Genomic DNA, 23,549 nt, shown 5'->3' on the forward strand with positions numbered 1-23,549 from the left:
AAAATGTCAAAAAGTTTCCTGCCTGTTGTAGCAGTAACAAAAGTGCACCAGGTTCTATTTCAGGTCATTGTGCCAGACATGTTTTCCTACAAACTTGTTTAGACAGTTCTTTTTATATCACAATTGTTGACAAGGTTTGTCCCAATTGTAAATGCTAAATTAGCGTTAACAAAAACTTCACTATAACCTATTACCCGGTTGTATATCAGCATTTTACTTGTTCATGTCTATGAATGAAAATTAAAAATGTTTAAAATCATCTTAGAATGCTGTGAAAGTTAAAAAGTATTCTTAAAAGTATGCATGGATGATGGGCAATGTACATCAAACTAGACTCTGTACCAAACAGACATGTTGGTCAGTGTGAACTAAAAAAGACAGAAGAATGTGGTCAGTCAGTCAGAGTAGTTCTAGAGGAAAGACCAGCCATGTGGTCAGTCAGTCAGAGTAGTTCTAGAGGAAAGACCAGCCATGTGGTCAGTCAGTCAGAGTAGTTCTAGAGGAAAGACCAGCCATGTGGTCAGTCAGTCAGTCAGAGTAGTTCTAGAGGAAAGACCAGCCATGTGGTCAGTCAGTCAGAGTAGTTCTAGAGGAAAGACCAGCCATGTGGTCAGTCAGTCAGTCAGAGTAGTTCTAGAGGAAAGACCAGCCATGTGGTCAGTCAGTCAGAGTAGTTCTAGAGGAAAGACCAGCCATGTGGTCAGTCAGTCAGAGTAGTTCTAGAGGAAAGACCAGCCATGTGGTCAGTCAGTCAGAGTAGTTCTAGAGGAAAGACCAGCCATGTGGTCAGTCAGTCAGAGTAGTAGAGGAAAGACCAGCCATGTGGTCAGTCAGTCAGAGTAGTTCTAGAGGAAAGACCAGCCATGTGGTCAGTCAGTCAGAGTAGTTCTAGAGGAAAGACCAGCCATGTGGTCAGTCAGTCAGAGTAGTCAGCCATGTAGTCAGTCTAGAGGAAAGACCAGCCATGTGGTCAGTCAGTCAGAGTAGTTCTAGAGGAAAGACCAGACCAGTCCATGTGGTCAGTCAGTCAGAGTAGTTCTAGAGGAAAGACCAGCCATGTGGTCAGTCAGTCAGTAGAGGAAAGACCAGCCAGTCAGAGTAGTTCTAGAGGAAAGACCAGCCATGTGGTCAGTCAGTCAGAGTAGTTCTAGAGGAAAGACCAGCCATGTGGTCAGTCAGTCAGAGTAGTTCTAGAGGAAAGACCAGCCATGTGGTCAGTCAGTCAGAGTAGTTCTAGAGGAAAGACCAGCCATGTGGTCAGTCAGTCAGAGTAGTAGAGGAAAGACCAGCCATGTGGTCAGTCAGTTCTAGAGGAAAGACCAGCCATGTGGTCAGTCAGTCAGAGTAGTTCTAGAGGAAAGACCAGCCATGTGGTCAGTCAGTCAGAGTAGTTCTAGAGGAAAGACCAGTGGTCAGTCAGTCAGAGTAGTTCTAGAGGAAAGACCAGCCATGTGGTCAGTCAGTCAGAGTAGTTCTAGAGGAAAGACCAGCCATGTGGTCAGTCAGTCAGAGTAGTAGAGGAAAGACCAGCCAGTCAGTCAGTCAGAGTAGTTCTAGAGGAAAGACCAGCCATGTGGTCAGTCAGTCAGAGTAGTTCTAGAGGAAAGACCAGCCATGTGGTCAGTCAGTCAGAGAGTTCTAGAGGAAAGACCAGCCATGTGGTCAGTCAGTCAGAGTAGTTCTAGAGGAAAGACCAGCCATGTGGTCAGTCAGTCAGTCAGAGTAGTTCTAGAGGAAAGACCAGCCATGTCAGTCAGTCAGAGTAGTCAGTCAGTCAGTTCTAGAGGAAAGACCAGCCATGTGGTCAGTCAGTCAGAGTAGTTCTAGAGGAAAGACCAGCCATGTGGTCAGTCAGTCAGAGTAGTTCTAGAGGAAAGACCAGCCATGTGGTCAGTCAGTCAGAGTAGTTCTAGAGGAAAGACCAGCCATGTGGTCAGTCAGTCAGTCAGTCAGAGTAGTTCTAGAGGAAAGACCAGCCATGTGGTCAGTCAGTCAGAGTAGGTTCTAGAGGAAAGACCAGCCATGTGGTCAGTCAGTCAGAGTAGTTCTAGAGGAAAGACCAGCCATGTGGTCAGTCAGTCAGAGTAGTTCTAGAGGAAAGACCAGCCATGTGTCAGTCAGTAGTAGAGGAAAGACCAGCCAGAGTAGTTCTAGAGGAAAGACCAGCCATGTGGTCAGTCAGTCAGAGTAGTTCTAGAGGAAAGACCAGCCATGTGGTCAGTCAGTCAGAGTAGTTCTAGAGGAAAGACCAGCCATGTTGTCAGTCAGTCAGAGTAGTTCTAGAGGAAAGACCAGCCATGTGGTCAGTCAGTCAGAGTAGTTCTAGAGGAAAGACCAGCCATGTGGTCAGTCAGTCAGAGTAGTTCAAGTAGTTCTAGAGGAAAGACCAGCCATGTGGTCAGTCAGTCAGAGTAGTTCTAGAGGAAAGACCAGCCATGTGGTCAGTCAGTCAGAGTAGTTCTAGAGGAAAGACCAGAGGAAAGACCAGCCATGTGGTCAGTCAGTCAGAGTAGTTCTAGAGGAAAGACCAGCCATGTGGTCAGTCAGTCAGAGTAGTTCTAGAGGAAAGACCAGCCATGTGGTCAGTCAGTCAGAGTAGTTCTAGAGGAAAGACCAGCCATGTGGTCAGTCAGTCAGAGTAGTTCTAGAGGAAAGACCAGCCATGTGGTCAGTCAGTCAGAGTAGTTCTAGAGGAAAGACCAGCCATGTGGTCAGTCAGTCAGAGTAGTTCTAGAGGAAAGACCAGCCATGTGGTCAGTCAGTCAGAGTAGTTCTAGAGGAAAGACCAGCCATGTGGTCAGTCAGTTCTAGAGGAAAGACCAGCCATGTGGTCAGTCAGTCAGAGTAGTTCTAGAGGAAAGACCAGCCATGTGGTCAGTCAGTCAGAGTAGTTCTAGAGGAAAGACCAGCCATGTGGTCAGTCAGTCAGAGTAGTTCTAGAGGAAAGACAAGCCCTGTCAGTCTGTATGTCACCACCAATACGACCTGTATCCTGTCTCTCATGTGACACTGAGATTTTGGCGATCTCAATACCACACAGTACAATACAGTGTAATATCAATTGTTCTGAAGATGAAAAATACTTTCTTTAATGGGCACACAAACCAAATTGTCTCAAGTAGGCTTTTCCGCTATGCCATTTCACTTTAAATGATCCTACTGTTTTTTATAAAAGTCTTTGCAGCAGAGAACATCTAAAATGTCTTTTACACATCTAAGACAGCATGTAACATGTCAAATTCAAAGATTTATTAAGGTTAATATTCGACAAGTAGGTTTTAAACAGTTGAATCCTGTAGACAAGTGAGTTGACCTAAAATCCCTTTATTTTGCATTTTTTGTTGTAAGAAGTCTGAACACACACTGGGTAGAAGTATATGAACAATGTAGTATTTCGGTTGTGTAATTGGATTCAATTGATTTCATTGGTGACATGCGTTGAAGTGCCTTGACCATATTTTATTGGTCATAAGTCTGTTTTAGAGTTAATTGAGTGTGTTAATTAGCCCCTATATTAGTTTAATCTTTCTTTCTTGTCTTTATGCGTATGTCTGAGTTAATGGACTGTAAAGTATGAACCAGTACATATGTTATCTGTTGACAATCTAAAAACCAGGTCACCACCACAAGGTCACACTATTAACACCCTTATATAATTAAAACGTAACCTTTTTAAAGTATTGAACTCTTTTTCAAAACTGACAGACATAAATCTAGTCAGAAGAATGTGTACCCTGTAACTACAACAATTGTTTTAAATCAACTTCAAAATATCAATACGCATGTAGAAAATTCTGACACATATCATTACAAAATCCCTTTGTATGTTAGTTGAATTTATTGCCCAGGGTCATTTTGATGTGGAGACTCCTTTTAAGTAATAGCTAATGATTACTTTGCTGAACAACATATGGGAGGCCCATTACATGTCATCCAAAACAATGACACAACCAAAACTGCACAGCTTTGTCGATTTCTGAGCTTCCTTAGAAAGACCAACAGCATGGGTATGGAACATTGTACAACAAACTCATAGGTATGGAACATTGTACAACAAACTCATGGGTATGGAACATTGTACAACACAATTTGGGTCTTCGTCTCCCTTTGAAACTTTCATAACTCAGAAATACTTATCATCAACAGGTGAAAAAGAATTTTAACAATCTAGTAACAACTCCTCATGTGTGGAAAAAGAAATCTGTATAAAAAGTTGCTGTTTTAAAACAGTTATAGGTCAAACTACAATCTGTACAAAAACTTCCCTGTTGTAATTCTATGTGGACAGAAACACATGGTTATACCAATCAAAATCAACAAGTACTTATTGACAACTGTATCATTTCCCTATGATACCCACCTTAACAATACAAAATTGAAGCATGTCCTTCAGACCATTATGCGACACGTGGCAGTATCATTCTCTGTAAATGTCCTTAAATATGGCTGTCATTTGACCAAGTCTGCATGGCTGTCCCTATCACACCATCACCAACTGTAACTTTTATGGGAGAAAACAAAAATTAATTTGTTGTACACATGCAATATGTTTTATTTGTTAATTACTGAAAGTTAAAAAACTTAGAAAAAGACCTACGGTAATCTTTTCAGATAGAAGCAATGACCTTGTCAACAAGTGTGCTGGAAAAATGACTCAGCTGAACAAATCTCTGAACACTAAATTCAACTGATCTTTCATATTTTACTGTGTTTCATACCAAATATAACTTGTAATACTTTTAACACTATGCAGTCACAAAACCCATCTTTATCAAGGTGAAGAAAATAACTCCCTTACAATTTCTACTATGAATTACGGACCTTTAGGAGCAATAATTGAGAATCCTATGAGATCTTCTGTGATAGCATTTCTGGACAAATTTTATATAAAATATGTATATTGACTTGTATATATTTATGTGTGTGACCTCGCTCTATCCAATTCATTGTTTTTTGATCTTGATACACTTCACTCCCTCCTATTGTGGAGTAAGACAGGCCCTATAAATTAATGTTCACATTATATACTCTATATATAAGGCACTCTGACCTCAAAGCATCGGGTATTTCAGTCTTTTTATCGTCGCTATAGACCTTTAAAGAATTCTGGTATGATCTTTGATTGACTAGAGAACTTTAGCATCAATAATTTTCTAGTATTACAAGGTACCTTCCAAAATGTGTGTGTTGTCATAATGTACACATTCAAATTGATTATGTGCTGTCATAACATAATGTACATATTCTAACTAGATAATATGTTGCCATAATGCTCATATTTAAGCCGAAAGAATGATATTTATTAACTGAAACTTTAGATATATTCTGTTTCTATCAACCGTTCAGCTAAAGCTGAGTCAACATTCTCTGAAATGAACAACTTCCATAAATGATATACCAGCAATCATTTCCTTGAAACACTTCGCTTAATGCTGTTATAACCTTAGCTTAAATTCACAAAAATCACCTCTCCTTACTAAGTATAGTTCTGATACAAAATATTTGTTGCACCAGACATAAGTTATCAACTAAATGTTAGTTAACAAGAAAGCTGGAAGACAAGAATAATTTGTCATTTCTAATGTTTTACATACATTTATCTACATGACATATATTTGGCAAGAACCAATCAAGAGACCAAAAATATTGCCTATTAAATATTATTGTAGTGTACATTTTGAAATCTGAATTTGATCTTTATAAGTTTTTGGATGATGTATTGTTTACAATTTGAAAATCAAACTGCACGGAACGGATAACTACAAGAACCCTCCATTACCTTCCAGACTGATAACAGTTATCAAAGCAAGAACTACTGTTTCCTCAACAACTCATAAAGAAATCGCAGGGTTCTTGACAAGAATTTCACCAAGTAAAACAATCCAGTGCAGTTGTTATCGCCTGCATTTTGATAGAAGAGACATGATGTAGAGTTTGCATTCTTTTTAGATTCATGACTCAAAGGGCAACCAAAGGGTTTGGTGTATAGACTAAGGACACACCAAATATCACATATCATTAGTTGGCCTGGCTTTGATCCTGATAATGACATCTGTATAGGGTTTGATAATTGTTGTTTCTCTGATGAAATTCCTGTTCTTGTGACCCTAAATAGATATCTGAATAGTCGTTAACTGAACCCTTCATCTATGTCAACAGATGAACAGACAGGTTCACAAAACACTAAGATATACTAGCTGATTACATAAAGACTGGTGCAATGATATGAACTTTGTGATCTGCCGAATACGAGATACCATGAGCTGATTACGTAAAACTTTGTGTAATGATCAGAGGCTGTGCAGGATAATGGGCTAAATGAAACGCAACTGCTTGATTGGTCCAATGAATACCTTATACTTTTCTAATCAATTAAATTCTCAGAGGACATCATGTTGATGAAATCTTCACAAAGAAACTGAAGTTTTATTATGATTGCAGTGTAGTTGTTTCTTGTGGTCTTTAGCGACATAATATCCTCAATCAATCTGAGACATATAAATTGACGTAACCTTTGTAGGCAAGACTCCGTGCGCGAGTTAAATGACGCTATAGGATTCCTGACATTTGGAAATTCCTGCTGAGGATAAAATGTCAAAAGTTGACATTATTTATCTGGTAAATGTTTGCAGCCAATCAACATTGTAAACACAATGAAATTTTAAAAATTTCTATACGATTAGTTGACATTAATTATGGTATCCTATAACCTACTGCAGCTCATGAGCATATTTAATTTGTATAACTGGTAAATATATACAGAATCTTATAAACATACTGTATTAGTAAGGTAAACATTACCAGGCTATTTGATGTAGAGTAAGAATTACATAAATATACGTATGATAAATTTGGTGGGTCATATTTGATTATTATTGATTTTACATCCTATCAACAGCAAGGATCGTTGTTAAAGTTCCTTGAATTGAGACATAACCAACAGAACACCAACTAAAATGACAAATATGCAGCATTGTTCAATCTTAGGATTGATAATATTAATATTTTGACCTTCAAACTTCAAATATGATCAGAAACAAGTACATTCATTGAAGACAGAACTGTCTGGAACTGTCAGAACTGTCTGGAACTGTCTGGAACTATCAGAACTGTCAGAACTGTGTGGAACTGTCTGGAACTGTCTGGAACTGTCAGAACTGTGTGGAACTGTGTGGAACTGTGTGGAACTGTCTGGAACTTTCAGAACTGTCTGGAACTGTCAGAACTGTCTGGAACTGTCAGAACTGTCTGAAACTGTCAGAACTGTCTGAAACTGTCAGAACTGTGTGGAACTGTCTGGAACTGTCTGGAACTGTCAGAACTGTCTGGAACTGTCAGAACTGTCTGAAACTGTCAGAACTGTCTGAAACTGTCAGAACTGTGTGGAACTGTCTGGAACTGTCTGGAACTGTCAGAACTGTCTGAAACTGTCAGAACTGTGTGGAACTGTCTGGAACTGTCTGGAACTGTCAGAACTGTCTGGAACTGTCTGGAACTGTCAGAACTGTGTGGAACTGTCTAGAACTGTCAGAACCGTCTGGAACTGTCAGAACTGTCTGGAACTGTCAGAACTGTTTGGATCTGTCTGGAACTGTCAGATCTGTCTGGAACTGTCTGGAACTGTCAGAACTGTCTGGAACTGTCTAGAACTGTCAAAACCGTCAGGAACTGTCAGAACTGTCTGGAACTGTCAGAACTGTCTGGAACTGTCTGGAACTGTCTGGAACTGTCAGAACTGTGTGGAACTGTCTGGAACTGTCTGGAATTGTCAGAACTGTCTGGAACTGTCTGGAACTGTCAGAACTGTTTGGAACTGTCTGGAACTGTCTGGAACTGTCAGAACTGTCTGGAACTGTCTGTCTGGAACTGTCTGGAACTGTCAGAACTGTCTGGAACTGTCTGGAACTGTCAGAACTGTCTGGAACTGTCTGGAACTGTCAGAACTGCAGTCTGCCTAACCAGGAAACTTAACAGTGACTCATCTTAGTAAACAGCACAATAACTCGCATGAGTTGGAAACAGGTAATTGACTCCAACCAGTATCTGAAACAGGATAATGAGTAATTTGCAGGAAACAGGAAAATGACTCATATTTGTTTGAAAAGGATAATGACTCTTCTGTTGGAAACAGGACATTGACTCGTTTCTGTTGGAAACAGGATAATGACTCATTTGTTGGAATTGGAAAAATCACTATCTGTTGGTAACAGGAAAATAAACTCATACCTTCTGGAAACAGGATTACAACTGCTATCTGTTAGAAACAGAAAAAATGACTCAGATCCATCAGAAATAGGAGAGTGATATGTACGTGACTCATGAAACATAACTCAAATTTCCTTGAAACAGGATTATCAATTAAATTTGTTGGCAAGTTTGAAATAATGTTTACATACGTCCTACCACATTAAACAGTTGATTGATGCCAGCTAGCATATAGTTCTACATAAAGTAAGGATATCTATATGAGTAGTGTGGTTCAGCCTACTACAGGACATAAAGAAAACATTGGTATAAGACAAGAGGATCTTACACTAAGGAAGATATTTGATCAGAGACCATTTATCATTATATAGTTATAAAAACATCTACACATTCTAATATTCTAATGTGACATTCTAGACCTAAACCAATAGCACAGGGCACTAACATTGTGTTACAGTATACTGTTGTTGGATTGTGATGTTGGTATTCACTCACAGATGGTTCATGGACAACTTGGAAGCTGATGCAACAGATGGGGTTATAACACCCTAACCCTGTCAATCTCTGAAGGAATACTGGTATAACACCCTAACCCTGTCAATCTCTGAAGGATTACTGGTATAGTACCCTAACCCTGTCAATCTCTGAAGGATTACTGGTATAGTACCCTAACCCTGTCAATCTCTGAAGGATTACTGGTATAACACCCTAACCCTGTCAATCTCTGAAGGATTACTGGTATAACACCCTAACCCTGTCAATCTCTGAAGGATTACTGGTATAACACCCTAACCCTGTCAATCTCTGAAGGATTACTGGTATAACACCCTAACCCTGTCAATCTCTGAAGGATTACTGGTAGAACACCCTAACCCTGTCAATCTCTGAAGGATTACTGGTATAACACCCTAACCCTGTCAATCTCTGAAGGATTACTGGTATAACACCCTAACCCTGTCAATCTCTGAAGGATTACTGGTATAGTACCCTAACCCTGTCAATCTCTGAAGGATTACTGGTATAACACCCTAACCCTGTCAATCTCTGAAGGATTACTGGTATAACACCCTAACCCTGTCAATCTCTGAAGGATTACTGGTATAACACCCTAACCCTGTCAATCTCTGAAGGATTACTGGTATAACACCCTAACCCTGTCAATCTCTGAAGGATTACTGGTATAACACCCTAACCCTGTCAATCTCTGAAGGATTACTGGTATAACACCCTAACCCTGTCAATCTCTGAAGGAATACTGGTATAGTACCCTAACCCTGTCAATCTCTGAAGGAATACTGGTATAACACCCTAACCCTGTCAATCTCTGAAGGATTACTGGTATAACACCCTAACCCTGTCAATCTCTGAAGGATTACTGGTATAACACCCTAACCCTGTCAATCTCTGAAGGATTACTGGTATAACACCCTAACCCTGTCAATCTCTGAAGGATTTGTGGTATAGTACCCTAACCCTGTCAATCTCTGAAGGATTACTGGTATAACACCCTAACCCTGTCAATCTCTGAAGGATTACTGGTATAGTACCCTAACCCTGTCAATCTCTGAAGGATTACTGGTATATCACCCTACACCCTGTCAATCTCTGAAGGATTACTGGTATAACACCCTAACCCTGTCAATCTCTGAAGGATTACTGGTATAACACCCTAACCCTGTCAATCTCTGAAGGATTACTGGTATAACACCCTAACCCTGTCAATCTCTGAAGGATTTGTGGTATAGTACCCTAACCCTGTCAATCTCTGAATGCTGTTAATCTCTGAAGGATTACAGTTTACATGTTATTTCTGCATAACCTACACGTTTTTCACAATTCGGTTTAATTTGACAGTTCAATGTTGAGCAAGTCTCCTGACTGCTGCTTGAAAAGATGTTAATTTTGCAGTTTCATTGACATTGCAATAGTGTGTTGGTTAACTAATGCACAAGTGTGTTCTCGTCTTCGTACAGTAAGAAAACGAAATTCATCGTGACTCTGTAATTAAAAACAGGATTCATACAGCAGTTCCATTATTGTCAGGAAATCCCAACCTGATGATTAAAACTTTATATACAGCAAAGTTTCATGCTCTGAAATACTGATGCATACCAGAAGAAATCAATAATTTCACAACTGATTAAAAAATGATACACAATTTCATTTGCTGAAAGGAGTATTAATCAACAATGCAGTGTAAGGCCTTCATGCACAGAAATTTGATGAAATTACCAGTATGTTCACTATACATTATTAACTGTAAAACTAAGTCCCAATAAAACACAGAAATTGGGAGATTTGTATGCTTAATGAAAAGCAACAGAAACTCTTTCATTTGAAACTCCTAATTGAAACAAGGAAGAGTTACAAAAGGCATGACATTATCTATCTAATTTGAAACCCTGACATATCATGAATAAGTCCCCGTCTCCGCCAAACTTATAACACTAGTTACACACAGTAACACATAACATACATAACAAGAACAAGCTTTGTCTCGTATCCATGTTATTTCTTCTGTCTATCACATAACTAGAACAAGCTTTCTCTCATACCCATGTTATTTCTTCTGTCTATCACATAACTAGAGCAAGTTTTCTCTCATACCCATGTTATTTCTTCTGTCTATCACATAACTAGAGCAAGTTTTCTCTCATACCCATGTTATTTCTTCTGTCTATCACATAACTAGAACGAGCTTTCTCTCATACCCATGTTATTTCTTCTGTCTATCACATAACTAGAACGAGCTTTCTCTCATACCCATGTTATTTCTTCTGTCTATCACATAACTAGAACGAGCTTTCTCTCATACCCATGTTATTTCTTCTGTCTATCACATAACTAGAACGAGCTTTCTCTCATACCCATGTTATTTCTTCTGTCTATCACATAACTAGAGCAAGTTTTCTCTCCTACCCTGTCATTACTATATATAGCCAAACAATGTGACTGCTGAACCAAGATGTCAGGACAACATGTTGCAAGTCTACAGCTAATGAAACAGGAATTCCCAACATTTGTCAATGACTTGCATTGGAATTTGCAGCATGTTTCTAGCTCATGCAAAGCAGGTACCTAACCTGCATGTTGTACACCTATACATCACTATGTGTCAATTAACTAATACAGAAACTGTGTTGTATTCTGTAAGCAGTACTATAATGTCAAACCTGAAGAAAATCAAATTTCAGAGGCAAGACAATGATGTAAACCAACAACTGTACAACATTACAGCTTTTTTTGGGAAGCATTTTCAGAACGACAACGGAATTTGAAATAATTTACAAAAATAGGAAATATTCATTAAAATAACAGACTTTACCCTGTTGAAGTTATATGGTGTACCTTGTGATGGACTTCCTTGCTGTTTCACTTCCTGTACATCGGAAACAATGGCCCACACCAATGAAAAAAATCTCATTGCTGAATATAATTGTTGCTCAATAAGAAATGAGGTATATTCCTAAGCGATATGTGAAACCATTTTCAACACTTCTCAGCATATTTATCAACTTGGCAACATGCCGTTGACTAGAAATGCATACACATTTGTGATATGTGACCATGTAATGAGTGTTAGTAAACCCTCTATATTTTTTCAGAGTAGAATGATAATAAAGATGATTATGTATGCTTGATGCTGAATTCCTACGTTGCCCCAAGTTTGTCGAGGTCACTTGTTTTCAGGGTGGTACCGGTAAATAAGATATATCCATCTTTTTGATGCGGCATGTCATAGTGAAAAGTTTATAAACATCAGTAGGATGAACCATCCTTTCCTGGCAGTAACAAGATTCTCTGAAGGAAACTTTTGCAGTAATACATAAGTGAAAAGAGACATACTGCTGTACCATGTATATACAAACCCAACATTAGAACAAGCTTCTCACTACCACATGGCCGAAGTCTAAGACATCCTACTCACAGCAATCAGCTTTTTTCCTCCTTTTGTATTATATTGTAATTGGAATAAATAACTACCATGTTAATAATGAACTGTAGTCAGAACCTGACATCAGAGCTGCTTCCTTCATGATTAACACCAAGAAATACACACAGTAACACAGAATCAACAGAACTGGTATTTCCATCCAACCTCACAAACCTTCTTTCTTCAAATCTCTTTCTGGATAATAAATATTGTATTGAGACGTATTAAGATATCCATCTAGAAAATTAAACACCAATTAACTCTTAAGACTATGAAACAGCATTAAGAAATAAGACTTCTTTACACAAATTCTAATAAAACTTCAGAGAATCTTTGAACATATTCTGTAAATCTGTATATAAGTAATATTTCAAGGAGAATACATTCAGAGTACTGAAAGTTTTTATAGCAGAAATCAATTATATACTATACAAGTGAAATATTTCCATGGAAACCAACACAAATCCTTGTATTATATAATGTACAAGTGTAATATTTCCATGGAAACCAATACAAATCCTTGTATTATATACTGTACAAGTGTAATATTTCCATGGAAACCAACACAAATCCTTGTATTATATACTGTACAAGTGTAATATTTCCATGGAAACCAATACAAATCCTTGTATTATATACTGTACAAGTGTAATATTTATGGAAATATCCTTGTATTATATATACTGTACAAGTGTAATATTTCCATGGAAACCAATACAAATCCTTGTATTATATACTGTACAAGTGAAATATTTCCATGGAAACCAATACAAATCCTTGTATTATATACTGTACAAGTGTAATATTTCCATGGAAACCAATACAAATCCTTGATTTATATACTGTACAAGTGTAATATTTCCATGGAAACCAACACAAATCCTTGTATTATATAATGTACAAGCATACTCTTTCCACCGAAACCGATTTTGTCTGAAAATTCTTTAATTTACAATGCATCTGAAACCTTTCAAGGAAAATTAACTTGAACTCGCATTATAGATCAGCTAATTAAGTGTATACATTACCAAGTGTAATATTATCCTGGAAACCAATACAAACCTTGATTTATCTTTCAAGGAAAATTAACTTGAACTCACATTATAGATCAGCTAATTAAGTGTATACATTACCACTGACAAATGGGAAACTCCGTCAATCTGTATCAAGTGCTACACATTACAAAAGATTACGTTTGAACATAAAATTTTCGACAGACATTAAAAAGAATTTGTCTTTACTATATTCAATTGTGAGGATATATACTGTTGCTTAGGACAGGCACCTTACAGTCTGTACATGTAATATCATAATATCACCTCACCAGAAATAGTCCATCATCAGGTCAGTGATATCCTAGTACTACCAATTACAAAAAGCTTTACTTCATCAGAATTACAGGTGTCATCACCTTATATTTAACCTCCTTATTTCATGTAGAACTTTTTTGCTGAGTAATGTAACTTTAAACTCCTGTGTCCCCCTCATAGGTCAGGACTTCTGCTCTAACTAGTTCATGATAAGGTCAAGGGTCACCACACTTGGTTGTACCTATTCATCTGTACACATTATGTTCTATTATAATATCATATCACAACAGCCTTAATATATAAATATACATATGAAACAACTAACTTTCACTTAAGGTTATAACTGGTTTAGGACATTTCATTTCTCTATTTCATCAATCTGTAAATTAATTAGGATTGATGACTAAATGGTCCATCATGTACATAATACATAATATTAACAGGGAAATGAATAATGATTTCAAAGCTAAGTGCCAGACAGTAGTGTTGTCACAAACATCAACAAATTATTGAAAGTAAAGTGATGGGAGTACCTTAAAGTATGTAATAAGTCTGTGGCCACTGGATTTTAATCTACCTCAGTCAATGGCAGACTAGATTTTTTCAGTGATCAATCTCCCTTTGGACAAAGTATAAACTGGTGGAATATACTGATAGTATTTTGATGTGTGGAAATACATTTTTATCATTTGATTATAATAATGTGACATATTTTCTGTTTCATGAATTATCAATTGAATTTCTATTTCAATATATATCTATTATAAATCTACCAATTACAAAATACACAAAAGAATTTATTTATGAAATTACATATTTTTTTAACCTTTAACCTTACTACTCAGTAAATGTTTTTGATCATTGGTGTGTTATACCCTATAAACCACAAAAGGACTCATGCTTGTCCTCACATCTGTTTTCAATATTTATTATACAAAAACGCTCCTCAGTTTTACATACTATACGTCTGGGTCGTAATAACAACGGACATTAATTTTTCCATTGGCCATAGACATATGATATCTATGAATATTAAAATTTATCTACACAAAAAAAATGTCGCACCCTTTTTTTGGTATAACTTATCTCGTCTTTTTTATTGCACCTTGTGCTATTTCCCTATAGAATATGATAGAGACAGGTCAGACATCAGTGACCTTTTTAATATATATTTGCATTTTTTGTTAGAAGGAAAGACCTATGTACCCTTATGAGTTTCACACACAGTCTCTGCTGGTTTATAATAGTCTTGGATGTTATCTCAAGACATAATGACACTGACAATAATACACACAATGCTTAGAAGTAATACTAGCCATACCTGACGGCCACCATAACTAGCTAGACAAAAACACACCAACGATCGCAATGGCTATTCAACACAGACGTAGATAATTATAACTATGATAATGCTGAAAAAAATCTGTCTCAAAACTTGTTTTTCCTTCACCTTCAAACCTGATAATGTCAATAGTTCTGAAAGGTATTTGGATAAGATGCAAACAGTGCTTGCTCCTCAGCAATTTTTTTCCAGACAGAAAATGAAGAAGTATTTTGCGTTGGTATCAAGTTTGATGGAGGATTGTTTTTTATACTTCTCAGTACAATGTTTGTTGGGTTAGACATATATTGTTGTTTAAACTATCATAAATGTCAAACTTTGTTACAGTGAAACTAGAGCATGAAAATGTTAGACAGTCACACTGAGGCATACCTCTGAAAAACTAGAAAGTTTGTTCAGGAATTTGCCCTTTGTGTGGAAACCATTTGAGACTTATTAGCTACACGCCAACACAATGAAATTAAATGACGTCCGACTTTTGATCTTATGTAAAGGCATAGCTGATGAAAATACATAAGTCTGCATGGAGCATAACACCTGTAAAGACTCTACACCCTTGCTAATGTAAAGAGGACTGAGTACAATGTCTCACAAGAATACAGGTTGATATGAACTATCTGTTACTATGAAAAAGATCTCAGCAGAGACACTCCATACGACTGCAGTGGCTGCACCATGAAAGGTCAAACGTCATCCCTAACAGCCAACTCAAATGCTGACTCAGTACTACTATACTGCAGTCATTCAATTAATTACTGCAACAGCTGTGTGGTAATAGTTGTGTGGTATCCACTATATGGATGAGGCCTATAATTTGAAGCCAATCTACATCCAATGAGATGTACCTAAATGATAATAGAACCCAATGTCAAGTGTACATTTCATACATTCCCAGGCATTTACAGAAATCTTGTTTTTGGGAAAATTTGCTTTATAAAGCTTCCATCACCTAAGGAAGATTTGAATTAACGTCTTTGTTCTTTTGTATCAATAAACATTTTTGTTTCTAACATTTTACATTTATACATATTGTTTTTCCTCTAAACTGAGAAAAAATCAAGGGAGACAACTCCTGATAATGAAATATCTAATTCTATGATTTCCAGCGATACAGAACCAAGAAGAATGGAAGACTGTGTAGAGAGAACCAAGATGGGTCCATAAAGCAGTATTTGCTTCATAACATAAATTTGTGTAGAAACATCTGTTGTTTTCGTGGCTAAAGACACGCAACAAATAAGTTTTCATATTATAGAATTCAAGAATTTTGTGTACAATCACGCAAGTTTTCAACCTTGAAAGGGTTTATTAGGCTTAAACCACAAAAAGAAAGTAGACATGAACATTTTATGTTATAGAGTATTGTACAATAATGACAGATGATAACAAGAAAGTTTAACGGTTATGTATTCTGGCCCCAGATTGTCAACACTGATCTTTCCCACTAACAAGTCCTAGAAATATCAGTCATCTCCCCAGTGATTCAGACCATCACACCAGGTTATTTTATGGTAATTACCCAACAGAGCTGACTGCAATGGCAACTGTCACGGCATTGAACTAAGACTTGGAGACAAGAAGTCAATATTTCACAAGATTTGATGGGAATCTCTGTTTTACAGAGCTGGCCTTGACAAAATCCAAAATGACAGGAAACTGTTGCTGCACATGGAGTGATGTCATAGTTCCAGATACAAATGTGAAGTGATCTCATCTTTTCGTGAATGCACTACAAGAGTGCAATTACAGTCACCAGAGTCAATAAAATATTTATATATAGAAAGGCTAAAAGGTGCTTCAACAGAAGCTAAGTAGCTAAGTGTTTTAATCATTCCAAAATTAAAGAAAATTAAAACAAATTGAAACTATTAGCTGTTATAAGATTCACATCGGGGAAAAAATCACAAAAGAGACTTACTTCAGACTCAAAAGAACAATGCAGTTCCAATTTGACAACTTCTAGACTGATGAAAATCGACAGAAAATTTGTGCTAGCATGAGTGCAATTGGCAGATAAACACTAAATTGGTTGTCACATACAAATTTATCCTTTAAAGAGACAACTAATATCCTTATATAGTAGTACCAACTTACTGTTAATTACCATAAAAGGGGACATCCCAGCCTCCTATATATAGCTTTTTATATCTATGTCCCAGCCTCCTATATATAGTTATTTATTTCCTTGTCCTAGCCTCCTATATATAGTTATTTATTTCCATGTCCTAGCCTCCTATATATAGCTTTTTATATCTATGTCCCAGCCTCCTATATATAGTTATTTATTTCCTTGTCCTAGCCTCCTATATATAGTTATTTATTTCCTTGTCCTAGCCTCCTATATATAGTTATTTATTTCCTTGTCCTAGCCTCCTATATATAGCTTTTTATATCTATGTCCCAGCCTCCTATATATAGTTATTTATTTCCTTGTCCTAGCCTCCTATATATAGCTATTTATTTCCTTGTCCTAGCCTCCTTCAGTTATTCAGGAACAGTTGGCAATATCTACATGGGGTCAACAATATGAAGATCAACCTCACAGACACATAATGTTCAAAATCAGCATAATGTATAAACATTGTTTTCATTGTGCTACCATTTACATTTCTACTTATATCATGAAAACTATACATGTACAAAGGGAAAAATGTTGCTCACATTGCAGGAAACATTTACTCTCTCCTCTATGTACAGCTATTTAGTACAACACGAAGATTAACAAACAGGTGGATCCTATATTATAGACAGGAAGCCATTAATAAACTAGTCTCTTGTATATAATGGACAAAATCACAAACAGAAGAAGGTATATGGGTAAATGCTTCATCCCTCATTCTTTATACTAATCATGTCTAATTACCAGTTTTTGTTACAGCAGGCGGTAAGTAGAAAGATGTCCACTCAGTGAGCTACACTTGAGAAATTTAAATCCAGTTTACCTAAGAAACGAGTGGAAACCATTTTGTATTATAATCCCCAATACTACATTAATCATTTACTACATTTTCTACACAAGGCTGTTACTAAACATTATTGATCCAAACTGTTGCTGATGATCAGAAATCAATAAATGTTTAACTTGGTACTCCTAAAATGATCTGGAATTGTATTATAGGGCCAAAAAAATGACACAGTTACACTAAACAAAACATACATGTGTTTCACGTAATCAATTCTGTCAATCTAATTTACATAATATAATTTGGATATTAGTAAATCTTCTTACCAGAGGCACGTCGCTGTTTCCAAGTAACAACTAAAATAACAGCACACTATATTTAGGTTACAATTGAGACCATTGATAAATAACCGACATAGATAACAGTGGTATCAGTTTTTTTTTTTATCAAGGTTGCACAAAATCTTTTAAACCCTCATTGCACAATTATTCTGTTCTATATTATCACACTCACACACGTCTATACAACCTGTTACACACAAGAAAAAAAATGAAAGAGAGAAACTTATAATTAACCGGGGTTCGATTTCCGGAACGGACGTGAAAAGGTATGGGGTCATCTGCCCGACCACGTGGGTTTTCCCCTGGTACTCCGGTTTCCTCCCACAATATGACCCCTCACACACTGACATCCGGGCCAACAAGAGTGATTAGTATAAGTTGGGGAAACTTGCTTCGCAATTGTTGTAAAATAGATTAAGTTTATATCTATATTCATAATTAACAGGTTGTCAACACATTAAAATGATAATTTGAGGTATGTATTCTAAAAATAGAAAACAGGTGCCCTTTGAGAAGGGTTTCCTTTATCAGTTATATAAGTTCAGCAATAGAGCATTGATACTTCACATAATTAAAAACCAGAAACAAACATCAGACATCCTCCAATCTATATGGCACCAACTGTAATATGTGGTCTGTAACATGGGCTTGGCTTACAAATTCCATGTTGAGACTGGTGTTTATAAGTTCCTAACTTCCTGATTAGGTTGTTCTATTTATAGCTGTGAAGTATTTACCCAAAAGTAATTTCGTTGATTATCCAGCTTGTATACATTATGATGCCTAAAGTCAATTTGGAGCATGTATGGCTACTGTCTGTAACGAGGTACCCCAGGTATGTGCTGTCCCGGAACCCATCAATCAAACTTACCTCCCCTTAGTAGCAATGTCCACATGTAATCTCCTCTATACTGTATACTGTTAAGTAGTAAATTCTTCAATAACAAGTTAACTTAGGTTAGATAGGAGAAAACTTCGATAGGAATTATCCAACATATTTCTAAAGAGTCATGAATGATTAAATTGTTTCCTACCTTTTATGTTACCACAGATTACTTGTAACGAATATACATTACTTAATTTTGAATTTTGAAAATGCTGTTTCCCCATGGAAAATCTGAACACATATAAATGACTTTTAAGGATATTGATATCTCCTCAGAGAGCTAATGAAGGGAAAATCTATCTAGTTTCCTGGATAACTTCCACGATCACTTCCTGTTATAAATCTGACACAGTTAAATGACTGATTTCAAACTTTCTGTATAATCCGATAAATGTTTGATACAATATCTAGATAATCACACTCAATAATAACAACAAGCTATTTATGTATCCTAATTAGAAGAAGTTCTATTTTTAACTAAGTCAGGATTGTTGAGATCTTATGTATTCAAATTTTATACTTGTAAACCAGTGTAAAACTGCAGAAATTTGATTACTTATAAAGTTCTATTCATAGATATCATCGACTGAGAATTAATGTTAAATGTGAAAAAAAAGGGTACAAATACCATTACAATACAATAGCTTTAGGAAATTGTCTTTACTTAATGCAGATATTCAGATTTTAACTTACATATGTGTATTATCAGAATAACTCTTTCCCAAACAACTTTTCATTTCTAGAGCCTAATGTAAAAAGAAAAACCAAACAAAGACTAATTTCGCTGAATACCTTATTGACAAGATTCCTATGTATCAGACAGTTAAAGGATTCTAAATAGAGCAGGTCCACCAGTAGTCCTACATCCCTATCACAAGAATCTGATCTGTCTTATTTACTAGGAATCAACAAAATCAATGATGTAGAATTATTGTCGAGAAATGTAGCTGTATAGGTAGAGGTTTTTATTCTGGGGCCAAAATTTCTGTGTTGATTGATTTCAGGGTAAACCAAACAGTTGGTCACTCTGATAAATGATGGCTACAGAAATGAGTAGGCAGGTGTGTGTTTATATTAACACTGTCGACCAACAGCCAACACTTCTATCATATATAGCCCTAAGGGTGTTTAATAGGTAAGTTTGGTATAATGATGGGCTTTACACAGTAAACAAGGTAAAAATTCACTTGCAAATAAATTAGTGCACTCAAAAAGATTCTGTCCTAACACAGGTGTGTTAATAAATGTTAGGTATAACTACTACACACACATGCAAAAGGAGGTATTTTACACACACATGTAAAAGGAGGTATTTTACACACACATGCAAAAGGAGGTATTTTACACACACACATACACACACAAAAGGAGGTATTTTACACACACATGTAAAAGGAGGTATTTTACACACACATGTAAAAGGAGGTATTTTACACACACATGTAAAAGGAGGTATTTTACACACACATGCAAAAGGAGGTATTTTACACACACATGCAAAAGGAGGTATTTTACACACACATGTAAAAAGGAGGTATTTTACACACACATGCAAAAGGAGGTATTTTACACACACATGTAAAAAGGAGGTATTTTACACATACATGCAAAAGGAGGTATTTTACACACACATGCAAAAGGAGGTATTTTACACATACATGTAAAAGGAGGTATTTTACACACACATGCAAAAGGAGGTATTTTACACACACATGCAAAAGGAGGTATTTTACACACACATGCAAAAGGAGGTATTTTACACACACATGTAAAAAGGAGGTATTTTACACACACATGCAAAAGGAGGTATTTTACACACACATGCAAAAGGAGGTATTTTACACACACATGCAAAAGGAGGTATTTTACACACACATGCAAAAGGAGGTATTTTACACACACATGCAAAAGGAGGTATTTTACACACACATGCAAAAGGAGGTATTTTACACACACATGCAAAAGGAGGTATTTTACACACACATGCAAAAGGAGGTATTTTACACACACATGCAAAAGGAGGTATTTTACACACACATGCAAAAGGAGGTATTTTACACACACATGCAAAAGGAGGTATTTTACACACACATGCAAAAGGAGGTATTTTACACACACATGCAAAAGGAGGTATTTTACACATACATGTAAAAAGGAGGTATTTTACACACACATGCAAAAGGAGGTATTTTACACACACATGCAAAAGGAGGTATTTTCTTTGAGAAAATGGTGTTTTACAACGTATCAACAATAGACTGGTGATGAATGACCTTCAGCACTAGAATATCAATACTATTTTACAAATGATTGGTCCAATCATAATCACTGTTTCAACTGCAGCTCCCTATTCTTATTAGCAAACTCTCATAAACATTTTTCAAGCACCACCTTTGCCAAACACACCTTCTATCCTGGCTTTTCTCAGTTAACGAAATCTAGGGTTGTACATGGTTTCCATAATTGTATCAGTTTCAATATGAAAGCTGCTTTCCAGTAATTAAGAAATTAAGCAGTTATTTTTAAATAGAAGTTTTCCAGGTGCTTTTTACATCAATACAGTGACATGAAATGATCAGACAATATGTTATATAATCAACACTTAAAAATATCTTACCATATAGATATGGATCATCTTTACCAGTAAACATTTAAGACCAAAATTTTGATAGAAGCTCAACATATCAAAATTAAAAGCTACAAAATGCAGCTTCCACATTTGCTAAGTATGTCTGGAAGATTTTCCAATCAGGATAATTTTAGTACGTTCTCAATGATTTTAGTCACTCCCCTTTATGGTGAGAAGTAAACAAAGGAAAGATGTAAATATTTAAAAATCAATGGTGTGTGTTGATACTAAATCCAGATATGCTGTCTGAAAATTGAGAATTGCCACGGCAACAGTATTTGCTGGGTTTTTGCCCCTAACAATAGCTGATGTGGCTGCTATAATGTGCTCTAGCTGATCAATAATGCAATGTTGATTTCATGACTAGGCATGTGAAGTTCTAATTCATTTCACCTCACTCCCTCTCTGTTCCCAGCATCAACATGCTAATGGAGAACATACCCAAATGGCCAGTCAATGTTCATAACACAGGCATCATGTTTCTCTCTCTATCAGGTTATGGATCACACTAGTGAAATCAGTCAATATAACATTAAAATCCACATACTATTTCCAGTGTGGGTTAATACGTCATCATCATATTAAATCAAACATACAGTGCTCTTCTTGTTAACTACATCATTTCTCCTTTTTCCCTGCAGCACAGTTTTATTACTATTTATAAACACAGGAACACTTTGTCAGAATGAATATACACTTGCCAGAATTCAACAACATAAATGAAAAATAATTGACTTCCTAAACAGGATTAATATCTAATATGACAATGTTACTGTTTTGCTATAATTATACTTTGTTGATAATTAACATAAGAGTGATATTTTTGTAAAGAAGTTTTCAATAAGACAGGATATATTTCTTTAATTAAAAACTCCACATAATATAAAATGACTAATCCTCGACCTCCAACCCCCTATAACATGTTTATAATGTGTGTAAATATGTCAAATTTCTCCACGTATATGTATGTATCACAGTGTTAAGAACTATACGTTAAAATCTAAGTACTTTAAATGTGAACCCCCGGTGTCATTAAATACTGTAATGATACATACATATTAAGGCAAGGAAATCAATGTAGTAAGTACTTTAGAAAATACCAGATTTTTGTCCATGTAGAGTATAAATATAGTTACCAAGGAATGATGGAGTGATGTGTCTAAAATCTTACATGGTCTAAACAAAATTAATCACGACATATCTACATCTGGAAACATGGATTCAGTAGATTGACGAAACACACTTCAACTAGGCTGCCATACAACCTTTAACACCTCTATATATACTCTTAAGCTTTACTAAATACATTTCAGCTACAGTCAAACTTAACTAGACAACACTTTATCTGATATCTTATGTTAAGTCACAAAGTGAAACGTGCATGAAGAATCCCTTGTAAGTGTATCAACAGTGTACAGGACTTACCTTTACATCATCCCTTATGGCTGCGGAGGCTGAGCTTTTGTGTTTACACATATATCCAGAGAAAATACTCCACTATCACAAATAAAATATGTCCAAGTCTGATTTCTTGACTTCCTGCTGGAGTGGTGTGTGACAGTTGATCCCTGTGATACCCTGGGGGTCAACTGTGGAGACAGAAAATCAGTAGTATAAGGGTCAGTAGGAAAATAGCGTACAAGCTAGCTTGTGTGTAATGACTTCCAACACATCTGCCAGGGAAGTACATATGGGCATGCAAAGTTGGGGGTCATCTCAAAACCAAACAAGCAGTATCACCAGCAACTACATCAAACATTATCTTGTTCCTCATCTTAATATCTATTACAGATATGGCAGTTCTCACTCTTTGTATTAATATAACTAATTCCTGTAAAATGATGTATAGATATGGATAGTAATTTAAGGTTATTTTTATTTAAATTTCTGTACAACTTATTGTATGCTTCAATGTAGACTTATTGACAAAGTTATCATCAAAAGCTATCTAAGACTTAAGAAGGTCAGTTCTCAAGGTGTCCTTCAGAAACTGTGAGGT

The 23,549-nt window shown here is 36.2% G+C and overlaps 1 protein-coding gene across 2 annotated transcripts in view; it reads right to left on the bottom strand.

The window, feature by feature from the left end:
• The window catches only part of LOC132553033 (semaphorin-2A-like), a 73,651-nt gene extending 50,460 nt beyond the window's left edge, over positions 1–23,191 (bottom strand). Inside the window, exons 1-2 of one of the 2 annotated variants that reach the window (XM_060217237.1) lie at positions 22,976–23,191; positions 4,361–4,501 (exon numbers count right to left, since the gene is read on the bottom strand). The gene's annotated coding sequence lies outside the window, so the exon portion shown is untranslated. The remainder of the gene's footprint in view (positions 1–4,360; positions 4,502–22,975) is intronic. The other variant, XM_060217238.1, reaches the window with a different exon arrangement.
• Positions 23,192–23,549: the final 358 nt, after the last annotated feature.

The sequence above is a fragment of the Ylistrum balloti genome, unplaced genomic scaffold, assembly GCF_031769215.1.
Source record: "Ylistrum balloti isolate Yb309-2 unplaced genomic scaffold, AGI_CSIRO_Ybal_v1 Utg370292, whole genome shotgun sequence".
NCBI classification, from domain to species: domain Eukaryota; kingdom Metazoa; phylum Mollusca; class Bivalvia; order Pectinida; family Pectinidae; genus Ylistrum; species Ylistrum balloti.